This window comes from Microcebus murinus, chromosome 8, assembly GCF_040939455.1.
Source record: "Microcebus murinus isolate Inina chromosome 8, M.murinus_Inina_mat1.0, whole genome shotgun sequence".
Lineage (NCBI taxonomy): Eukaryota > Metazoa > Chordata > Mammalia > Primates > Cheirogaleidae > Microcebus > Microcebus murinus.
Genome location: NC_134111.1, coordinates 53233549 through 53256839, shown reverse-complemented (window position 1 = coordinate 53256839; position 23291 = coordinate 53233549).

The window sequence follows — 23291 nt, the reverse complement described above, 5'->3', positions numbered from 1 at the left end:
GAGATATGCTTCTTGTCACACCTAGTGAGTAAATCACAAGACCATAGTTCAAGGCCAGATCATCTTCATTTCAAATATAATTTGTCTTTCTATTACACAATCCTTTAGCAGCAAAAATTAGAGCCCAGGTTATCTAGTAAGTCACAAATATAATTCTCACCAAACAAGACCCTCACAGTAACATATACATAAAATACCTCTGCACACAATTTCTGCTTTTAGCACATCAGTGAAAATGAACATTGTCAGGTTCATCTTGAATAAATTCCTGTCATGCCTTCCCCAAGTCCAGAATCTCAGTGCCTTCTTCTTTCTACTACTCTCTCCTCATATCAGACCAAGAAAAAAGCTGATGGTTTCACTTGTCTGAAACCAAATCATTTCTAATGTTTTACTTCTACCAGGCCATTTGCCTTTTACACCTTTCATAGCTAATTACAGAATAAAAACTTTATCTCTTGCCTTTTAACAGCAAGACAGTTGGATAAACAAAGGGGACTGAGGAAATGCAGCTGAAATGTAGTCATTTTGAAGGCCTGGGATAGGGGCTAGGAGGAATTATGCCCTGTCTTCCTCACTCCTTCATCATCCATTTACTCAACGTGCAGAGGTGAAGCCCTTTCTGCATGCTAGGCACAGCGGTGAGCTGTGGGGGTGGAGTTCTGAGCAGGGGAGCCCCAGTCCTGCTCCCATGGTGCCCATGAACCCAGGCCCAGTGGGCGAGCTCCCTGAGGGCCGCGGGCCAGGGTGTATGCGTGGTGCTGTCAGGAAGTTAGCACTCACCCTCAACACCAGGAGACAATAGAGCATAGTGATAACTATGACAAACGGTAGGAATCCTCTCCTTATCTCCAAAAAACTCACTTTCACCCAAAGTCCTTGATCTACACCGGTAAACTAGTGGTCCCCGGCCCAAATGCATGCTGTGGCAGGCTTGGACACAGGGAGCTACAGAAGCTCTTAAAGGGGCACCTGACACTCTCCATGCCATCCTGGAGAAGAGCTGTGGGGACTTGCTTGCATCTTCAACCGCTGGCAGTCATCAAGCCTAGCTCCATCTGTTTTTTTGCAGCTGGGCCCAAACTGAGACCATAGTGTCAGACCACACGTGTCAGGACATTTTACACACATCTTTTATGTTTAGCTTTCATAGCACACACAGCACAAACCACTATTCACAGGTTGCAGGCTCCAGAGTAAACATTTCCCCCTTAGAGAAGCCTTACCTAGAGAGAAAAAGGCTGCGATAGGATGGGAAGTGCAAGTCTGAGGCCACCCTTAGCAAAGGCTAAGGGACTGGGGATAGGAATGCTATAGAGCAGAAGGTGGGACTAAGCTGTCTGTGTCCTTTTAAAGGGATGAACTTGGGTTGAACCCTTTAGCATTGGTTCTGCTCTGATATTCATGTGTCCTTGGGAACCTAGAAAGAAAGCTGTAGTTATTTGTAGATCAATTCCACATTTTCACTTCACCTTCTTTCAATGCCAGCAGCAACTTTTCAAGCTAAAAGCAGCTCTATTGCAGAAAGGAATCGGGGTCATGAAGACCATGCTGCTCGGAAAGCTACGACCACAGCCGCCCCGAGAAAGGTCTCTCTGTCTGGCCTCAGAGGATGACATCCCCGGAGCAAGAGTAAAGATGCCATCTCAGCCTTTCTAAATCCATCTTCAGCAGGTTATCCTAAGGGCCTCCTCTTAGAAGTCCATGAGTAGCCTCTAAAAGACATCAAGTCTAGAATAATTGACTGGAAGCATCTCAGTAATTACAAGATCACATTGGGTATTGTCAAGATAACATTCATTTGTGCTATAGCAGCTACAATCATAGAGGCTGATGTTGAATTAATTAGATGCATACTCAGAAGGACATTAAAGGGATCCTTAGGAGTCAGCAGCAATAGTTGGGACTAATTGAATAAGGAAAACAATCCATTTGGAAAGAACATATTACTAGGAATGGAAGTTAGAAACCCCAAATAGACCAGACAGAGATGAGTTAGCATAGGAGTTAAGAAGAGAGACTGCAAGAAAGGACAAAACTTCAGTTCAAATCCCAGCTAGGCTACTTGACTAGCTTTTTCATCTGGGGTGAATTACTTAGCTTCTCTAAGCCTCAGTTTTCTCATCTGATTAATGGATATGATTGTAGTCCTTCCTTCATAGGATACCTGAAAAGATTTGATGAGATGATGGAGTTCTTTGCACTGTACCTTGTTCGCAGTAAACACGCAGTAAATAGTACCTGGAAACACAGCAGCAGATAAAGATTGGCCCAGGTACAGGAAAAGCACAGAGGATGCAGTGGTAGGTCAGGTGGGAAGTGGACGAGGAGTGCAGCCTCTAGACACAGGGTAAGGGCTGGGGACAATCGCATCCCAGTAAAGCACCGGAATTCAGGTTCCTCAGCTCTGGCTACACATTGCATTCTGGTTTTTATTTTTAAAAGGTTTTTATTTATTTTTTTTTATTTTGGTTTTTGTTTTGTTTTGTTTTATTTCAACATATTATGGGGGTACAAATGTTAAGGTTATGTATATTGCCCATGCCCCTCCTCCCCCCTCAAGTCAGAGCTTCAAGCGTGACCATCCCCCAAACGTTGCACATCTCACTCGTTGTGTTTGTTTTTTAATACCCAGGCTTGGGCCTCACCCTTCAGATCTAATTGGTTGGTGTGGGGCCAGAGAATCAGTATTTTTAAATATTTCCTTTTTGCACAATTTTCCAAGTGTTTCTAAAGTACAGCTAGAGTTGAGAACCACTGGTTCAGATGATGCGGATCTAGACGACCTAGACTTCTGTGCCAAAGCCTGAAAGACTGTGGGAGAGAAAGAAAGAAATCTAGAATGACTCTTGGGCTCTTGGCCTGAGTAACTGGAGGGACAAAGCTGCCACTTCCCGAGATGGGAAAGACCACAGGACGCTGGAATCGCTATCTTGAACCGCGCGGCACTGGAGGACGCAGAGCTGAGGAAGAGGCCAGTCCTGCCCTACTGGAGCTCACCAGCGGCTGGGGAGAGCAGGTGCCTACGCACAATGACGGCGCGGTGTCAAAAGGGCTCTGGAGCAACATGCCCCAGGAGCGCCAGATGCACAGCGACGGAAGAGACTAACTCTGCTGGAGGGATTTTGCAGAAGGATCGTGAGGTCAGCAACGTGTGGGATAAACTGAGGAAGACATAGAACCGGAAGTAAAGGAGAGATCTGGCTGTGGTCAGATGATGGAGGCCCAAAGTAAGGTGAGGCCGTGGGGATGGGAGATGAGTCAAGGAGGGCTGGGTGGGCCCTCCTGAACGGAAAGGGACACCGAGCGAGTTGCTGCGTTGCTGAGCGAAGGCTTTCCCTTCTCAGCTTCCCCTCGGGCACCTTGGCTTGCCTCCCAGGCCCAGAGCTATTTGGAGACAATCTGCCTCTCCCAGACGCACGCAATCATTCTGACCTTCACATCTACGGCGCTGGGAGTTCCTGCTTCTGAAAAGCAGAGTGACTAAATGGAATTTGATGGACCTTTCACCTTTTTAACTGCCTCAGTCTTCTCCAACCTCTTAGTTTCTCTTGACAAGCAGTTTCTGGCACTTAGCTTTCCAAACTCCATCAGCCCAGATACTGATTTAACACGTCCTTTTGTTTTCCTCCACCCTCACCACCTTCACCAATAGATTGGTTTCGCCCCAGAGATGGAAGTTAGGCTGTATCAGTGTTTGGAATTTGCATAATTTGGGGGAAAGAGCCCTTACATTGTGCTACGGTATTAGGACAGTGGTGCGTCTTTATCACGCTGCTCAGACCCTGCTCTAGGACAGCAAGCCACAGAAGTCATTCATGTTTGTTTTGATGTTTAGTTTCCTGAGACTGTCTGTGAGGTCTGCAAGAACCCAGCAATAACCACCACATATGGGTAGGCAGGAAAGCGCATATCGACAGGACTGAAAAACAGCACCAAGTCCATGTCATTATGTGGATTTCTGGCATACATATATATATAATATTTATTTTGTATACATCATATATTCATATAGAGAGACTTGGCCCTCCTTATCTGTGGGTTCCACAACAGTGGATTCAACCAACCAGCAGATTAAAAGTGTTCGAGAAAAAAATATTGTATTTGTACTAAACATGGATAGATTATTTTTCTTGTCGTTATTATCTAAACAACACGGTATAATAGCTATTTACATAGGATTTACATTGTATTAGGAATTATAAGTAATCTAAAAATGATTTAAAGTGTATGGAGGGATATTGAGCAGGTTACATGCAAATATTACCCCATTTTATATCAGGGACTTGAGCATCTGGGGATTTTGGTATCTATAAGAGATCTTGCAACCAATCCCCCACAGATACTGAGAGACAACATAGATATAGGTATTGATATAGATGTAGATATAGATATAGATATGTCAATCAATATATATCTCAATCCTCATATGCCAGAAATATGCAAATACATATATATCTACATATATGTCTGTGCACATAAGCTATGCTTCCAAGCCTTACCCCATCTACAGCCATGAATTATCCTCTCTGGCAAGCTTTGAACCCTCCTCATGAAGTAAATTTCCATGTGCAAGTGTTTAGCCCAGTTTATATCAAGTCCAAAGATTTAACTATGCGGTATTGCCTTTTCATAATCTGCTTTAATTGTTATTGATTCCTATGTTTGGAAAGTGCCCGAGATGATAAAGTCCTCAGTCTGTTTCACCGCTGACCATTTGTTGGTCTCTGGCTCATCCTTGGCTCTTCTATTGGTCTCTCTTGAGCACTTCTACAGATGGTTCCACCTCTGCCCTGCAGAGGTCCTACTCCTGTAAAACACTGAATTATCAATAAAAAAACAACTGGTAAATAATGGACAATTAAATAAAATCAATTATTCAAAAGAAGATTTAATATGGAAAGGCAATAAAAGTTTTATTCAGCAGTGATGTGAAATAAAACATATATATTTATTTCTCTATATATAATAGAATTAAATTAGAAATTTCTCCCCAGGGTTGATCAAGGTACTATGAAATGCACCTTCTGCATTGTTCTCTGACTAGTTCTATATCTTCCATGTTGGCTGGGTTTAGGCTCTCCAATTTTTAGTAGTGGTCTGAGAATTCTTAGTTATCTTTTGTTCTTTGAGTGACAGGCAACAGCAGGAAAAAAAAGCCAATTGTAGTCATGCTGTGGAGAGAAGACTGGTATTTTGATGATGGATGAAGTTAAAATTTCAGAGAACTTTTAATATCTACCAACTAGTTTATAATTATCATCAATAACTTTTCCTCATAACATCATCATTTGTATCTGTCCATGTGGAGAAGATAAAATTGAAAACTCATTTAAACCACTTACTTCTAAGGGCTGAGTAAAGGGAATCTAATGCAAGTCTTCCCTTCTAAAACAGGAAAAGAATTTCTCAGTTGCTATGTGAAATAGACAAAACTCAGAACCTGAGCTCTATAGACCACTATGAAGCTATAAAAATAAGGTTTGTATTCACAGTGGAATATTATTCCACCATTAAAAAAAGAATGCAGTCCTATCATTTGCAGCAACACTGATGGAACTGGAGGACATTATGTTAAGTGAAATAAGCTAGGCACAGAAAGACAATTACCACATGTTCTCACTTATATGTAGGAGCTAAAAAAATTGATCCCATAGAGGCAGAGAGTAGAATGGTGAGGAAATCCCAAAGGCTGGGAAAGGTAGGGGTGAGGGGGTAGGGGGTGGTTAATGGGTACAAAAGTACAGTTAGATAGAAGGAATAAGATCTAGTGTTCAGTATCACAATAGGCTGACTATGGTTAACAATAATTCATTGTTATATTATTGAATATAATTCTAGTTATATTTCAAAATAACTAGAAGAGTAGATTTGGGATATTCCCAACACAAAGAAACGATGGATGTTTGAAGTGATAAATATTCCAGTTACTCAGATTTGATCATCACACAGTGTATGGTTGTATCAAAGTATCACACATACCCCATAAATACATACAACAACTATTGCATATTCATAAAAACTAAATTTTTAAAATTTTTAAATAGTAAGACTTAGGAATATGGGACAATAAAATCTCCCTTTTCAGTAAACTGTGCAGAAATCATTTTGTATCTGTTTTCCAAAGTTGTTCTAGTTTGTTTAAGTATAATTTAAAAGGTAGGTTCAAGTGGGAAAGAAGAGGCAATTCCTCCTGTTAGAAATAAAGCTGGGGATATATTAGCATGGTAAAATGAAAATGCTAAGCAAATTAATGAACACTTTCTACAGCTACAGTTTTAAGGTCAGCAGGAGATCAGTAGTGGAGGAAGCAGGCAGGGGTGGGTACCAGGGGAAACCTGTTTCAGAAAGGGAAGTCTTGTGGCCAGGGGATGTGCCCCATATTAGAAACAAGAGATTGTCCAGACAAATGCAATGTCTTTGACTACATGTAGCAAAGAGCTTACTTCAAGGCAAAGATAATCCACTGGAGGAAAGGGGCTGGCAGGTAAGAGGTTCAAGAAGTGAGTCATTCAAAGCAGACAAAAACATACAGTGGGGAAAAGAATCCTTATTCAATAAATGGTGCTGGGAAAACTGGATAGCCACATGTAGAAGACTGAAATAAAACCCACACCTTTCACCTCTCACAAAAATCAACTCACGCTGGATAACAGACTTGACTCTTAGGTGTGAAACTATTAGAATTCTAGAGGAAAATGTTGGAAATACTCTTCTAGACATTGGCCTAAGCAAAGAATTTATGAAGAAGACCCCAAAGGCAATCACAACAGCAACAAAAATAAACAAATGGGACCTGATCAAATTAAAAAGCTTCTGCACAGCCAAAGAAACTGTCAAGAGAGCAAACAGACAACCCACAGAATAGGAGAAAATTTTTGCAGGCTACACATCTGATAAAGGGCTGATAACTAGAATCTATTTAGAACTCAGGAAAATCAGCAAGAAAAAATCAAACAACCCTATCAAAAAATGGGCAAAGGACATGAACAGAAACTTCTCAAAAGAAGACAGAATAATGGCCAACAAACATGTGAAAAAATGCTCAACATCTCTAATCATCAGGGAAATGCAAATCAAAACCACAATGAGATATCACTTAACTCCAGTGAGAATGGCCTTTATCAAAAAGTCCCCAAACAAGAAATGCTGGCATGCATGCGGAGAGAGAGGGACACTCCTACACTGCTGGTGGGACTGCAAACCAGTTCAAACTCTGTGGAAAGCAATATGGAGACACCTTAAAGCGATACAAGTGAATCTACCATTTGATCCAGCAATTCCACTATTGGGCATCTACCCAAAAGATCAAAAGTCACTTTATGAAAAAGACACCTGCACTTGAATGTTTATAGCAGCACAATTCATAATTGCAAAGCTGTGGAAACAACCCAAGTGCCCATCAATTCATGAGTGGATTAATAAAATGTGGTATATGTATACCATGGAGTACTATTCAGCTTTAAGAAACAATGATGATATAGCACCTCTTGTATATTCCTGGATAGAGCTGGAACCCATTCTACTAAGTGAAGTATCTCAAGAATGGAAAAATAAACACCACATGTACTCACCAGCAAATTGGTATTAACGGATCAACACTTAAGTGGACATATAGGAGTAACATTTATTGGGTGTGGGGGGGGGATGAGGGGATGGGTATATACAAACACAACTAGTAAGATGTGCAATGTTTGGGGGATGGACACGCTTGAAGCTCTTACTCAAGGGGGAGGGGGGCATGGGCAATATATGTAACCTTAACACTTGTACCCCCATAATATGCTAAAATAAAAATAAAAAATAAAAAAAAGAAGAAGTGAGTCATTTAGGATTGAATCCAAAGAGCCCCTAAATAACAAACACAATAAGCAAACAATAAAAAACAAACAAGTATATTCCTAGGTATTTATTTCCTTTGTTGCTATTGTGAAAGATTAAAATGTCTATACTACCCACAGTGATCTACAGATTCAATGCAATCCCTATTGAAATACCAACATCATTTTTCACATATCTAAAAAATAATTCTATGCTTCGTATGGAACCAGAGAAGACCCTGTATAGCCAAAGCAACCTTAAACAAAAAGAACAAATTGGGAGGCATTATTTTACCAGACTTCAAGCTATACTACTACAAGGCTATAGTAACCAAAACAGCATGGCACTAGTACAAGAACATAGGCAAAGACCAATGGAACAGGACTATGTAAAACCATCCTCATATAGCTATTTGATCTTTGACAAAGCAGACAAAAACATACACTGGGGAAAAGAGTCCCTATTTAATAAATGCTGCTGGGAAAATTAGTAGCCACATGTAGAAGACTGAAACAGGATCCACACCTCTCTCCTCTCTCAAAAATCAACTCATGATGGTTAACAGACTTAAACCTAAAGCATGAAAACATAAGAATTCTAGAAGAAAATGTTAGGAAAACTCTTATGGACATCAGCCTAGGCAAAGAATTGATGAAGAAGACCCCCAAAAGCAATCACAGCAACAACAAAAATAAATAAATGGAACCTGAACAAATCAAAAAGCTTCTACACGGCCAAGGAAACTATCATGTGAGCAAATAGACAACCTACAGAATGGGAGAAAATATTCACATGCTACCCATCTGACAAAGGGCTTATGACTAGAATCTATATAGAACTCGGGAAAATCAGCAAGAAAAAATCAAACAACCCCATTAATGTCCATACTGCCCAAAGTGATTTATAGATTCAAGACAATTTCCATTAATACCATTGTCATTTTTCACAGACCTACCAAAAATAACCTTAAACTTCATATGGAACCAAAATAGTGCCCAAATAACCAAAGCAATCCTATGAAAAAAGAAAAAATCTGGAGGCATCATATTACCTGACCACAAATTACACTACAAGATAATAGTAGCCAAAACAGCTGTACTGGTTTAAAGCTACACACCTAGACCAATGGAATAGAATAGAGAACCCAGAAATAAAGCCATATGGCTATAACCAACCGATATTTTTTTAATTTTTTTTATTAGAACATGATTTTTATTTCATCATATTATGGAGGTACAAATATTTTTAGGGTTACAAATATTATTCCTGCCCCCTCCCTCCCCCCGGAATGTCCAATCCCCTGGTGGTGTGCACTGTACACGTTATGGAAACACACATCCCTTTCCTCCTCCCCACTCCTGCCTGCCCACCACCTGCTAGGAAGTTTTTTTTGTTTTGTTTTGTTTTGTTTAACATTTTGTATAACCAACTGATTTTAATCAAACAGGCAAGAATATACACTGGGAAAGGACTCCCCATTCAATAAATGGTGCTGGGAAAATTGGATAGCCACATGCAGAAGAATGAAAGTGGATCCCTTTCTTTCACCATATCCAAAATGAATTCATGATGGATCAAAGGCTTAAATTAAAGACCTGAAACCATAAAGGAAACACAGGAAGAAAACATAGGAAAAACTCTTCTGCATATTGGCCTAGGCAAAGAATTTATGACTAAGACCCCCAAAGCAAATATAACAACAACAACAAAATAAATGAATGAGCTTTAATTAAACTAAAAAGTTTCTGCACAGCAAAGGAAATAATCAACAGAATAAATAGACAACCTACAGAATGGGAGAAAATATTCACAAATTATACATGCAACAAATGACTAATACCCATAATCTACAAAGAACTCAAACAAATCAGCAAGAAAAAACCCCATCGAAAAGTGGGCAAAAGACATAAACAAAAAATAAAAAAAGAGAGAAACAAATGGCCAGCATATGAAAATATGCTCAACATCAGTAATTATCAGGGGAATGCAAATTAAAACCACAATGAGATTTTAATCACTTTACCCTTGTCAGAATGGCCATTATTGACAAATCAAAAAATAATAGATGTTGGTGCAGATGTGGTAAAAAAATAAAAAGGCTATGCTTATACACTGTTGGTAGGAATATAAACAACTTCCATGGAAAACACTAGGGAGATTCCTCAGACAACTAAAAATAGACCTACCATCTGATCCAGCAATCCCACTACTAGCTAACTGGGCAAAGGAAAAGAAGTAATTTTACAAAAAAGACACTTATATTCATAAGTTTATCACAGCATAATTCACAATTGCAAAGATATGGAATCAACCTAAGTGCTCACCAGTGGATAAGTGGACAAAGAAAATGTGTGGGAGACATACATACACACACACACACACACACACACACATATACATGCACACATCATGAAGTACTACTCAGCCATAAAAAGGAAAGAAGTAATGTCTTTTGGATGGAACTGGAGACCATCATCCTAAATATCTCAGGAATGGAAAAGAAATACCGCATGTACTCTCTTATAAGTGAGAGTTAAACAAGGGCTATATATGGTCATAAAGTGGTATAATGGACATTGAAAACTAAGAAAGAGGAAGGGTGGAAGGGAGGTGAGAGACAACATACATTGTTCTGAACACAGCTATGCTAAAATCCTTACTTCAGCATTTTACAATTCATCTGTGTAATGAAAAACACTCATACCCCCTAAATCTATTGAAATAAAAAATAAACAAGTAAATGTTTGCATTTCTAACTTTTTTAATTGATGTTGTATACATAGGGTTGTTTTGCATATATTTATGGAAGCTGAAGATTTAAGATATGCAATTAAAAATTATTAAAGTACCACATTATGGTGACTAGTCTATATGGTGATGGCCTAGAGAAATACACCTAATAGAAAAAGAACAAATTTTTTTAAAGCAGGTTAAGTAACTTTGTCCATTATTTGTTGCTTTTGATTCTAGGATTTGTCTGCTTTACCCTACTGACTCCTAAAATTAGGAAGAAAAATTTTAGTCCAAATGTAAGAACCCAAGTGACCTTCTCTTATATTCTTCTTCTGTTTTTTTTATCCCTAGTCTATTTAATGAATATATTAATATATCCATGCTTGGAAAACACTTGACAAGAATGCCACTGCTCCGTATGCCTATGCCTAGGCAGATATCATTAATTGATCATGACTCTCTTTCCACAGTGAGTTTGGACAGAGCTACATAAGTCTTTTCTATGCATCCTTCCAATCAGCCACTACAATTGGTTGGAATTATCATATTAAATAAATCCTATTTTATACCTCGGAGCCAGTATCGCAGCTGTTGAAATTTTTTAATGCATAAAATGGGGTGAGAATCTTGCCAAAGTAGCATTTATTTCATAACTTACATATACCAGAATGTAGAAAGAAACAATAAAGGAAGTAGCAACATTCATAATCTAATATCTATTTTGTTGCTATTCACTAAAGGGATTTGTTCTTATGTCTGTTGCTATCTAAGTGCAACATAATTACATATTATAGAGTATATATACTACTTTAATAGAGGTTATTATTTAGATTTTGCCGTAATTATTTTTATTTGTTTCATTACAGTGCATAAATACTTTGGGGAGGGAGGCTTTTTTAAGATGAAAAGATGTTTTTTAATTATTATGGCTTTCTTTGCTTGGAGCTGATTTTCATAATTAACACATATTAGAGTCAAATGCAACCATGTATTTTATGCTCACTGGAGTATACAAAATGTAACTTCTCTCAATGGGCTGTTTGTGCAGTAGCATTTTCACAGTGGCCTCTGCACACTCTGGGTAATGGTAATAGCATGCTAATGTGACAATCTATACCATCAAAAGTATTAGATCAACTTTTTGCAGAGTTTACACAATGTCACGTTTGCTTGATGAAAATGTCCACAGTAAAATTCCATTTCAGAAATTGAAGGGTCAGATCAGGACTGACTAATCAGCAGGTGCAGCCTACAGGGCTAGAATCAGAAGGAAAGAGGCAGAGAACCCTGTTATTGATTTTGCAAAAACAGTACATCTTTTCTGGTTTTTCTAGAGGGAGAAAAAACAACACACAGTGTAAGTCTGATAGATGTGGGTTTTTTTCTAAACTTCTTTTCTTACTTTTGCTGCTGCTATTCATAACAGAGTAGCAGAGATTGCCTCGCTTTTCACCAGACCCACTTTCTCCTCTTTCTGGGCATGCAGACTACATCTTTCAATCTTACTCACACTTAAGTGTGGCTGGCCATGTGGCTCAGCTCCAACCCATGCAATGTGAGTACAAGTAGTGCAAACCCCTTCCCAGCCTAGCTCATAAATACCTCTCAGATGTGTCCTCCGTGTTCCTTCTAGTTGCTTAATGCAGACAAGAATGGTCAACTAGGAAGTCATGACTGAAGACAGTGAAGCCATAAGTTGGAAGTAGCCTGGGTTCCTGAACCACCACCAGTTAGGAACACCCATTAGGGCTTTACAGTCACAGAAAGTAAACACATATCATGTTTGAACCATTATACATCATCAGATGTGTTGATTATAGCAGCTAGCATTATAACTAAGTACAGTTTTTACAAGCAATTTTTTAGACCAGTAGTTTTGCATACAGGTATAGGGTGGTGGGAAGAAGGTGGATAGAGCTGGGGGTATCATAAACTCATAGGTAACTTTTTTATATTGCAACTCTAATCCTCCCTTACCTAGATTCTCATTCAAACCCCTATCCTGAGGAGGGAAGATAGGGAGGGAGAAGAATATGTCAAGGAAACTGAGGCAAGGAAAGATTAAATAACTTGCTCAAGGTCACACAGCAAGGACTGGCAAAGCCAGGATTAAGACATAAGTGATCTCACTCCAGAACCCACATTTTTAGCTGACATGTTAGCTTGTCTCCTGACTCCTGCTAGACATCATCAGAGTATTTGGTCTTTGCTAAATTTCATAAATGTGGTAAACTCTGGATTGTCTATATGTACACTTTTTACTTGGAAGTCTATCTACAAAAACACCTCAATACTGGCTGGGCATGGTGGCTCATGCCTATAAACCTAGCACTCTGGGAGGCCAAGGCGGGAGGATCGCTCAAGGTCAGGAGTTCGAGACCAGGCTGAGCAAGACCGAGAACCCATCTCTCCTAAAAATAGAAAGAAATTAATTGGCCAACTAAAAATATATAGAAAAAATTAGCCGGGTATGGTGGCACATGCCTGTAGTCCCAGCTACTTGGGATGCTGAGGCAGAAGGATTGCTTGAGCCCAGGAGTTTGAGGTTGCTGTGAGTTAGGCTGACCCCACAGCACTCTAGCCTGGGCAACAAAGTGAGACTCTGTCTCACAAAAGACAAAGAAAAAAAAAAAAAAACATCTCAATACTAATTTGTTATCTCACATCCAACCAACAAGTTTTATAACTTGTTTGCCCTAAATAAAAGTGAATATTATTGTCAGGAACAAATTAAGAGGCAATATATACTAGGAAAAAAAAAATCACTGTATACTCCAAAGCAGTATCCATGATTTGTGAGCCATCTTGCTGCTGCTTCCTCAATTTACCTGGTTCAATCCATTACTAAAAGCATGGGTCACAGGAGAGCCTAGGAGTAGCCAATTGGCATGTCTTGAGGAGCCATTAGACCACCAGTAATACCCACACACCTGTTAATGGATTCCAGTGGAAGATAGTTAAAAATGTAGTCTTAGAACCTCACTACCAGGTTCCAATCTGAGTTCTATCTCTGACTTGCTTTTTTTACTGGGGGAAGGGGGGAATGTTATTTAACTCACTCCAAGCCTCAGTTCCCTCATTTATAAATGGAAACATGATGATAATGATGATGATGATGATGATGATGATGATGATGATGATAATGATAGTCATTTCAGTGTTGTTGGAGGTTTAACAAGATAATACATATAAACACCTGGAAAACTTTCTAGAAATATTAGCTATTGTTATTTTTCCAAAGACTGTAGAGCTAAACAGCTGAAAGCCCAAAAGGACCAATTCCAACCTGGAGGACTCTTGGGAATGTATATAAAGGAAACGAGATTTAACATGATGTTGACAAAGTGGGCAAGGCAGCCTAATAAAGGAACTTAGAAATTGGCAGAACTGAATGCAAATCTTGTCTCTGAGACTGTCTCATCTTCATCAGATAATATAACCTCCACGAACCTCAGTGTCTTCATATGTAAAATAAATTAATAAAGGTAGAGGTTTGCCTTACATGTCAACCCTTTGTGCGTATTTTCTTCTTTATGTTGCTCATGTCAATGGAACACATTTTTCTAGGCCACTGTGAACCTAAGTTTAGCTTTCGGTAAGTTCAAGTCCACTGGCTGGGGAAGAATAAAAGTGGGTTCATGTGGAAATTATTGACAATTTTCTTTCTTTCTTGACTGTATCAAAGGATAAGGAACCAGTAAGACATTCAAACTTTCAACTCTTCACCCTCCATCCACATCTAGCCTTCTGGTTTACTGCCTATCTGACTCCATCCTGGGGACATGTGTTTATGACTGTGCTGTAATTCCCTATAATTCTTCCAACAAGCACAGCATTTTTTAAATTTTTTTATTTCAGCATATTATGGGGGTACAAGTGTTTAGGTTACGCATTTTGCCTTTGCCCCACCCAAGTCAGAGCTTCAAGCATGTCACAATATTTTTAGGTGAGAAAAATTACATAAAGAGTTGCATTCATTCTTCATTATTTATTTTTATTTAAAACATTATATATGCTTGAAGCTTGGTTACTAAGTAACATTTTACACTAAAAGAAACTGGAGTTCCTCAGAGAAATGACTGGAAGAAAATACAAGGTAAGCCTGGATTATTTGGGAGGGGGCTAGAAAGTAAATAAATACTCAAAATATGATGCAGACATGTCAGAAAAGATACAGGAGTCAGCTTTAAAAGGTTCCAAATGGCCAGATCTGGGACAATTTGAGCATCAAAATAATGAATAATAGATAATACCATGAGAGTCTAGACTTCATATTGATTTTAAATGAATGAAAAGTAAATGAGAGAGAAGGGAAAGCTCATGTTTATAGTAGAATGCAACCTTTTGAATGTATAATTCACCATTTATAACTATCATGGTAATAATAGTATCATGTTAAAGTTAAATTTTCTGATATTTATAATTATATTATGGTTATATATATTATGATGAATGTCCTTGTTCTTAGGAAATACATAATGAAGTATTTAGGGGTAAATAGGCCTGATGTCTGTAGCTTGCTGTCAGATCATTCCAAAAATAATCATTGCATGTCTGTGTGCACATGTGTTTATGGAGAGAAAGGGGGAGAGAGAGAGGAATGACAAAGCAAATGGTCAGAAACATTAATAAAACATTAACATTAGTATATATTTTACTTGGGTATGAATGTTCTTTGTACTATTCTTGCAACTTTTCTGTAATTTTGAAATTTTATCAAACAAAAATTACCCAAAATCATAAATAAATAAAACCTATTGTGCCATTTACATTTTTTAATGCATGTTACATAATGTGTTTGGAAAAGTATTGGGTACTTGGTCTGGGAATATACCTAGACTTTTTGCAGTCAGTTAAAATAGAGTTGATTCTTCTTTATAAGTCTTCCCATTTCAATTTGCATTTTTCTGGGATATAACCTCAGTATAAAATATGAGCACCTTTGTCAGGATTAAGCATATCTTTCCCTGGGTTTGGGGGTCTAAACTCAGCCAGCACTTACAGTGCAACTGCACTCCATCTCTACAAAGTGCCTGGTAGGTAAGAGGCACAATATAAGGTAATATTACCTCATTTAACTCGATCCTCATGGCATTCCTATGAACCAGTTTTCAAGGACGTGGAAACTGAGGTTCAGGAACATGAAATATTTTGCCTCAGTCTTGGCAGATCATGCCCCTAGTAAGTGGCGGGGCAGCTCTCCTGGCTTACACCACACTCTGTCCACTGTGATACCATATCTATCCCCTGTTCTGTTGAACCAGGATGTCCTGCCTAAAACTTGCCACAAGGATTTTGAAACCTTGATGGGATGAGAAGCTGGGGAAAGAATGGAGGTTGCTGTCATCTTGAAAGATACAAAGAGTTTCTGTTTTGAAAGAGAAAGAACTTGGAAAACATCCCTTTAGAATATTCTATTGTTTTTTTTGGTTTTGTTTTTTTTAAATCACCAGATTGGATGCCATGCATGGAAAGATACCATAACTGGAAATGGAGCTCTTTGAGAAGTAAAAGGCATAGTAGCTCATATTTTAAGTTTCGCTTGATGGATTCGGGGCAGTATGGTATTTTGCTGTGATCTGTGGGACACTATTATACACTGTCTATTATGTAGACAGAGTCACATCTCCACAGAGTGTGTACACAGTATTTAGAATAAAGTATGTCCTGAATAAATACTTAGTAGATAAAAGAATATAGATTTAGTTTGCCCTGGGCCTTTAAATGGCCGTGAGTTCTTGTGAGCACATATCATTCATGGTTGATCAGTTGTCCATAGGACATCAGGAGCTGAGACCAAGGAGATTTCAAGGATTTGCAGACCTGATCCCCAGCTCTCACTGGAGAAAAGACTGTAAAATGCTAACTGGATTGAGTGGACTCAGAGGTTTAACCTGGTCTGGTTTGGTATGGTATTATTTTTAAAGGTATAATTCAAATATGGAGAATGCAAAAATAAAATGAGCCTTTTTTTTTTCTTTCTTTAATTTGGATGAGTGAAAGGAAAGACATCTGCTGTCTATGCAGCTTTTCTACTGATACAAGAGAATGATTATTTCTACTATCAATCATTCTGGGAAAAAGAAAATCCTTGGACCCAAGAAAAAAACCAAAAGAAAACAAAACTAGAAAGACCAGCCTAAACCAGCAAAGGAAGATGTTTCTTCCCTTAGGGGTGAAAGAGTGGATGGACTAGGAGATTCGCCCCTTGCAGGAGGTTAGACATACCTAAAGCACTCTTACCTGGTGACAAGAATATGGCTTCTGCCTCAGGTGGCATCTGGAAACAGGCTGGGCCTGGAAATTGTGCCTTGATTAGCCAGAGAAGTGTCTGTAACTGAGATGGGAAGAAGCTCTGCAGCTGGGCTTAGAGGCAGTTTTTACATGAATTCTTTGAAAATAGACAAAACTCTGTGGGCTTTGGAGCAGCCATATCTAGGAACAAGTTATAAAGGGTTGTGCTTTCCTTCCATTATTTCAAAGCCCTCCGAAAGGTCTTGCTTCATGCTGCAGACCAATTTCAACTTTGTGTGTGTTGAGCAGGGTCATGGAAGGGGCTTCCTGCCCATGCTTGGGCCTGAGCAAAAAAAGAGAAAGGAGTTACCTTGCTGAGTGGTGAGAACACAGCCCGGGGACAGTTAGAGGACTGGGAACCCAGAAAGAGGCTCTTAACCTGAGTAGGGCTGCAGAGAGTCCAGAACCAGACAGTGCCCTCGAAGGGACAGCTGGGCGAGCACTCATGATGAGGCGAACTGGGAGATGAGACATGCCATAACACCTGGTGACTCGTGAAAAACTGAGCGAGACTTGCAGGAGGGGGGCTAATGTTCAGAAAATTGGAATGAAAAGATATGAAAAAAAGAATTAATTCCATTCAAGCTACAGTCCAGAATGTGGGAGATTAGAGCAGCAAAATTTGGGGCAAGTTATGTAAATTTGTCTACATTGATATTCATGTATAAGGACAAGTGTCCTTATATTCTAATTTTGCACAACAAAGAGGAATTCTGATTTAATAAATTGTTTCATCTGAGCTGAAATACAAATGCCTTATTATTTACTAATGTTTAGAAGAAACTAGAGACATATTAATATTTACATCCTATTGAAGCCTGTCATTCATAGCGTGGCACTTGTTATTAACAATTATAATTATTATGCTTGAGACCTAGCTTGCTTTGATTATCTTTGACTCAGTAGGTCTGTTGGTGGGTACTGGAGCCAATTAGGATGAAGCACATGGTAGTACTAGATCTGGGTCTTGGATTTGGGAAATACCAACACTTTTAGAGCTGTGTAATGATGGCAAAAGGAAGAAAAGAAGTCCCCCGGCATTAAAATGGGCCCTGAAATCTACCACTGGTGCTTAATCATAATTTGTGTAAACATATGTCTTCACTGTATCCATCAACAACACAGATGGGATAATGTTTATCTTCCCTCTTTTGTGCCCACACCCTGTTCCTATCACAATTTCTTACTTTTCTCACCCTCATCCCCAACTCCAGACCTACCCAGGATAGTCTCCAGAGTATTCTTAAGTTTTTGAGTCTGTTGTCTCTAAGTTCTTTTCCCAGTACCTGGAAATCTGGGAAGGGAATTCTTGTCTTCTCACTCATGAGGATGGCACCCTTCAATGTGTTCTCATACCCTGAATCCCCACAGAGGTCTGTCTCCCACAAATAACCCCTGGAGACTTCAGTCAGCCATCATCTGAGTCCAAGTGAAAACTACTGACTTTAATATTTATTTCAGCCAGATTTCACCTCTGTTTAGGAAAATGCTGGGGGTTGAAAGATCCGTGCACACTGTAGAGTGGCCAAAGGATCCTCACACCGCATGGCCCTGAGTTAATGGAAACTGGTCCTTGAGTAGGCTGTTAGCTTATCTCTGTCCAGTGGCTACCACAGATTACCAGTGGTTAGTGAGAAAGGAAAGGGTGAGAATGGAGCCACCCCATCCTACAGAATGGGCTGAGATTCTCCCATCAAATGAGAGTATACGACACTGTCGCTTGCAACTCTGCAAGCTCTCACAGAGTGGCATTCTGTCAGGGGGACCTGATCTCTTAAACAAGCACCTCATGGTGCTCCTCAGTGGCTAGTAATAGGGAAACAATGCCTCTAATCTTGAAATAGAACCTGCATTAGTGGATGAATTTATCTGTGCTATGTGATGGTCTAGAGTCTTACATATTCATAAAACTGTTCTGAGGCAGGTAACTCCTTCCTCTTATTTTGTCGGCAGGCAGGTCTGGGTGACCCCACCCACCCACTAAACTCTTCCAGCTTTCCCCAGGAAAGCTGGCCTTGCTACAAAATCCCCATCACTGGTTTGTCATGAAGTTGGATGCTGACAGCCACCTTCCTAGAGAAAGAAGTGGAGACAGTGCCAGTAGACCAGCTATAGATGGAACTCAGTCTGGCCCAGGTTTGGGAGCCCATTGAAGTGTTTTCCTATGGCTAACCACAGCATTACTCCTATCAAAGGGGAAAAGCATTTCATAAATCCACCCAAAGCTGATTGGTATTTGTATTATATATTTCCTTTTAATACCATGTCAAGAACTTGCCTCAAGGTTGGATACATTCCAGAAATACTTCTTCCGGAAAAAAACACAACCACTTCCTGTTTGAAATTTCCTTTTAATAAATGGAAAGTTTTAAAGGCATTAAAGAGAAACATAGCAACTTTAGTTTGTAATGTCTTTTGCTTCTGTCATTTTAAATTAAGCCCATGATATCTGAGCACAATTTCCTATATTTAATAATACATAAAGCAAGATAATTAAAAGGTATGCACACATGCTGGGAGAAAAACGCTTTCGAAAAGAACTGACTTTAATCTCTGCCTCTGTTGATGAAATGTAGTGAAACCGAGCAACTGAAAGCAAATAAACACAAAGGACAATGGCAGGGACTATTCTTCATGCTGGCTCTCTCTTCTGAGCCTCAGAATATTTACTGACATCCAGCTATTTACTGGACATTTCTACTTGGAAGCCCTTAAAATAGACTTCACAGTCAACGCTCAAAACCAAACTTATCATCAACACCCCCCAAAACCGGCTACATCATCATTTTAGAAATATGAACATCATGGGCCCAATAATTTCAGAGTCATCCTTGATTTCTTCCTCTTCCTCAATACAAGCACCCTCACATACATGCGCGCACACACACACACACACGCATACACATACATATCCAAGCAAGCTCCAAGTCTAGTTGTTTCTACTTCCTATTCAATGGTTCCCAAGCCCACTGTTACCACATCACCCAAGCCATCTAGATCACTCCAATAGCATCCTAACTGCTCTTTCTGTCTCCAGTTTTGCGCCTTTCCAATTCACTGTCCAGGCAAATCCAGAGTGATCTTTTCAAAACACAAATTTGATCGTGCCATTCCCTGTTTTAAAATATCAGTAGCTTTTTTTAGGAAACAATTAATTGAGATAAATCTTAATATTTTCACCATTATTGACAAGCCTTACTTCTTCAGCATTGGGCTTCATTACTCTCATCCCTTTGCCTTCTACAGGCTAGTCATGCTGAACTTCATTGAGTTCCTTCAGCACACCATGCTAGCACCCACCCACCCCCCATACTCTCACTGCTCATTGCTAGTCTTTTTGCAAATCCCAGTTAACCTTTCCCCTCAAGTCTGTGAGTCCTTCTCATGTGCTCTCATTGCATGCTAGATGTACCCCAACAAAGGACACACATATTGGAAATGCCTTTCTACTCATCTATCTTCCCCACTGGATTGCAAATTCTGTGCAGGATCATATATATCATGTTCATTTTCAAATCCCCAGAAGCTGGCACATAGCAAACACTGAGTAAATATGGAAGGAAGGAAGGAAGGAAGGAAGGAAGGAAGGAAGGAAGGAAGGAAGGAAGGAAGGAAGGAAGGAAGGAAGGAAGGGAGTGATGGAGGGAAGAAGGGAAGAGATACATAGCTATGGATGTGCCTTAGTCCTTAGGAGATAGTGTGCTATCTGTGTACTTAGGGACAGGGATTCCTTTATTGATGTACCCACACTCAGAGTTAGTAGGGCAAGTTGTCTTAGCTGTTCCACAGTTACAGGATCAGAATTTACCCAGATTCATTCAAAATCTCTCACTCTGTCCTCCTGAGACAAGAGGCTTACATCAGTAAGATGATTGGCATATACTAAACTATAAGTTCTTTAAAGTTCTATAAAGCAAAATTTATATCTAATTCATCTTTGCATTCCCACAGTACCCAGTACAATGTGCTCTGCAAGGAAAGTATTTAATATATATTTATTGAACGAATTATGAATGACTGAGAAACCAGAATCAGAAGACCTACAAATGGATCTCCAAAGGCTGGTGGCTTGGGCTTCCCTGATATAGTATTGCTAATGAATTGAATCGCCTGCAAAGCCAACACATGTGCTGGTCACCCGAGTTCTCACCTTTCGGGCACTGAGGTGATCCCAATTATTGGCAGTCACAGGATGGGCAGCAAACTTCTGGGCAATAAAGGAAGTCAGGTCAGTAGGCACCAGAAGCCTTGACCTCTAAATTCTCAAATGATTCCTCCCTTATACAGAACAAGCAAAATGCACAAATATTCTTTCCCTGTTTAGCAGAGTTCCTGGGGCGACGGAGACTGTGGGTGAAAAAAGATTTGGGGCATATTGCAGAAGGCAGCTAGAGTCTATATGTTTAACTTAGCATTGCAGAACATTTTATTTTAAGCCAGTGTATAATTAGAGAGCCTGCCATGAAAATGAGCGGTTTTGTTTATTTATTATGTAAGTATGCCTTTTATTAAAACGACTTTGTGAAAATCTAATTGCCACTACAGTAATATAGCATAGCAGTCCCTTACATAAATACATGATTATTATGTACAGTCACTTATCTGTGAACGAGTTCTGCTACTACTTTCCTTAATTAAGGATACAAAAGGGCTCCTTCATCTTTGCATATTCCCTTGCTAGGACATTGATACTCATTATTTCCTAAGTCCAAACACTGAAACTGTGTCAAGAATGCATCCATCACTAGATGGGTACTTATAGTCAGCGGAATTTTCAACCCTGTCAGCAATTTCAGCAATTTGCAATTTCTGTATGTCTGACATGTGTTTTTATTGGTGAAGATCACTTTCAAATACCAAGATCATGAGAATGATTCTTTGGATAGTCTCTGCAGCAGCCTAATGTAATGACAGTAATTAACAGCCTCTGATTAGCAGCCACTCCAGAAAGTGTTCGGATGTTAATTTGCTTCAACTAATATGCAGCACTTCTGTGTAATGAGATCTAAGCTATAGGTTCATAGGGAAAGCAGATTATTTTCCAGCATTTAATCATACAAATGATTCTTAGTTAATCACTTGAACAGTAAACCTCAATGTTCTAATAAGTGACATTTGTTTTTCTGTCATTCAGTTTATTATGGTATAGGCCAGGGCAAAGATACTATTTTTCCTAATAATCAAATTCCTACTAGCCAGCAATATCACTCCAAAATGAGGGCCTGTTCACAACCTCAAGGAATGGAACTAGGTTTGCAGGTGGGTAAAAATTGAAAGAAAACATGTATCATCCTAAATTTTACTCTTCTGACTTTAAAGACATCAGGTGGTGCCATATTACCTCAGTTTACATATCTGTAGAATGGGATGAATGGCCCTTTGCTTTTTAATACAAATATCCTGACTCCTAACGTCAACCAAGAAATTCAGAACAGGGGTTGCTCATTAACTATAATTAATTATTTGAGTCCCTACAGTTATAAAATTAGGAAAGCAAAAATCTAGAGAACATGAACATATTCACTAATGAACTGACTTAGAAAACAAGTGCCCTCTCCACATTAGCCTGGAACTGTTGAAACTACAAAGCAAAGCCATTGACAAATGAGGATTTGGCCAAGTTAGAGCAGCTAAGAATGGACAATATAATAGCCACTTCAAAAGACAATGATTTAAGTATCAAAGAACAAAAAGAGGCCTTTGGGAAAACGGATGAAGCCCTAGAATATTTTTTATAAACTCACCAACATCACATTTATACTGAAAAGGTCAAACATGCCATAAAGAATGCTGAGTCATGTTGTCACAGTGTCATCAGAAAAATTATACCAAAAAGAATCAACTCTTGATCGATTCTTTGTTTTTTTAGATATGGCACATAGTTGCAATTCTGATCTAAATGTGGCCAAACTTAAGAGAAAATACATTTGTTTTTGTAATTTTTGTTTCATTTTTAAGCTAAAGTTTTCTATATTTACTGTAAAATTTGATTCCTCATTTTATATAGATGTACTTCAAGTGGCCTTTTTCCACTAATGGTTATCCTCAGATAACAAGAGTTTCCTGTGCTGGTTTTAAAACTCAGTAACAGGGATGATTATTAATAAGACTAGGTATTTGCTAAGCTCCTAAACTATTCTGAAAAAAAAAGATTTGTTTTGTTTTGTTTTGTTTTCACTTCAAGATATTATGGGGGTACAAATGTTTTTGGTTACATGTATTGATTTTGTTATGCTTGATTATAAGATGCCCGTCACCCAGATAGTGTTCATTGTGCCAGTTGGGCAGGTTTTCACCCATTTCCTCCCCCCACCCTGCTTAGAAAAATCAGATTTAAATGAGAATCCTTCACTGTGTGAGATGCTACAACATCGCATGGAGATAGTCACTAACGAAAAGCACTAAACAGGACCATGTCATATACAAAGGGCGGCCTGCTAACT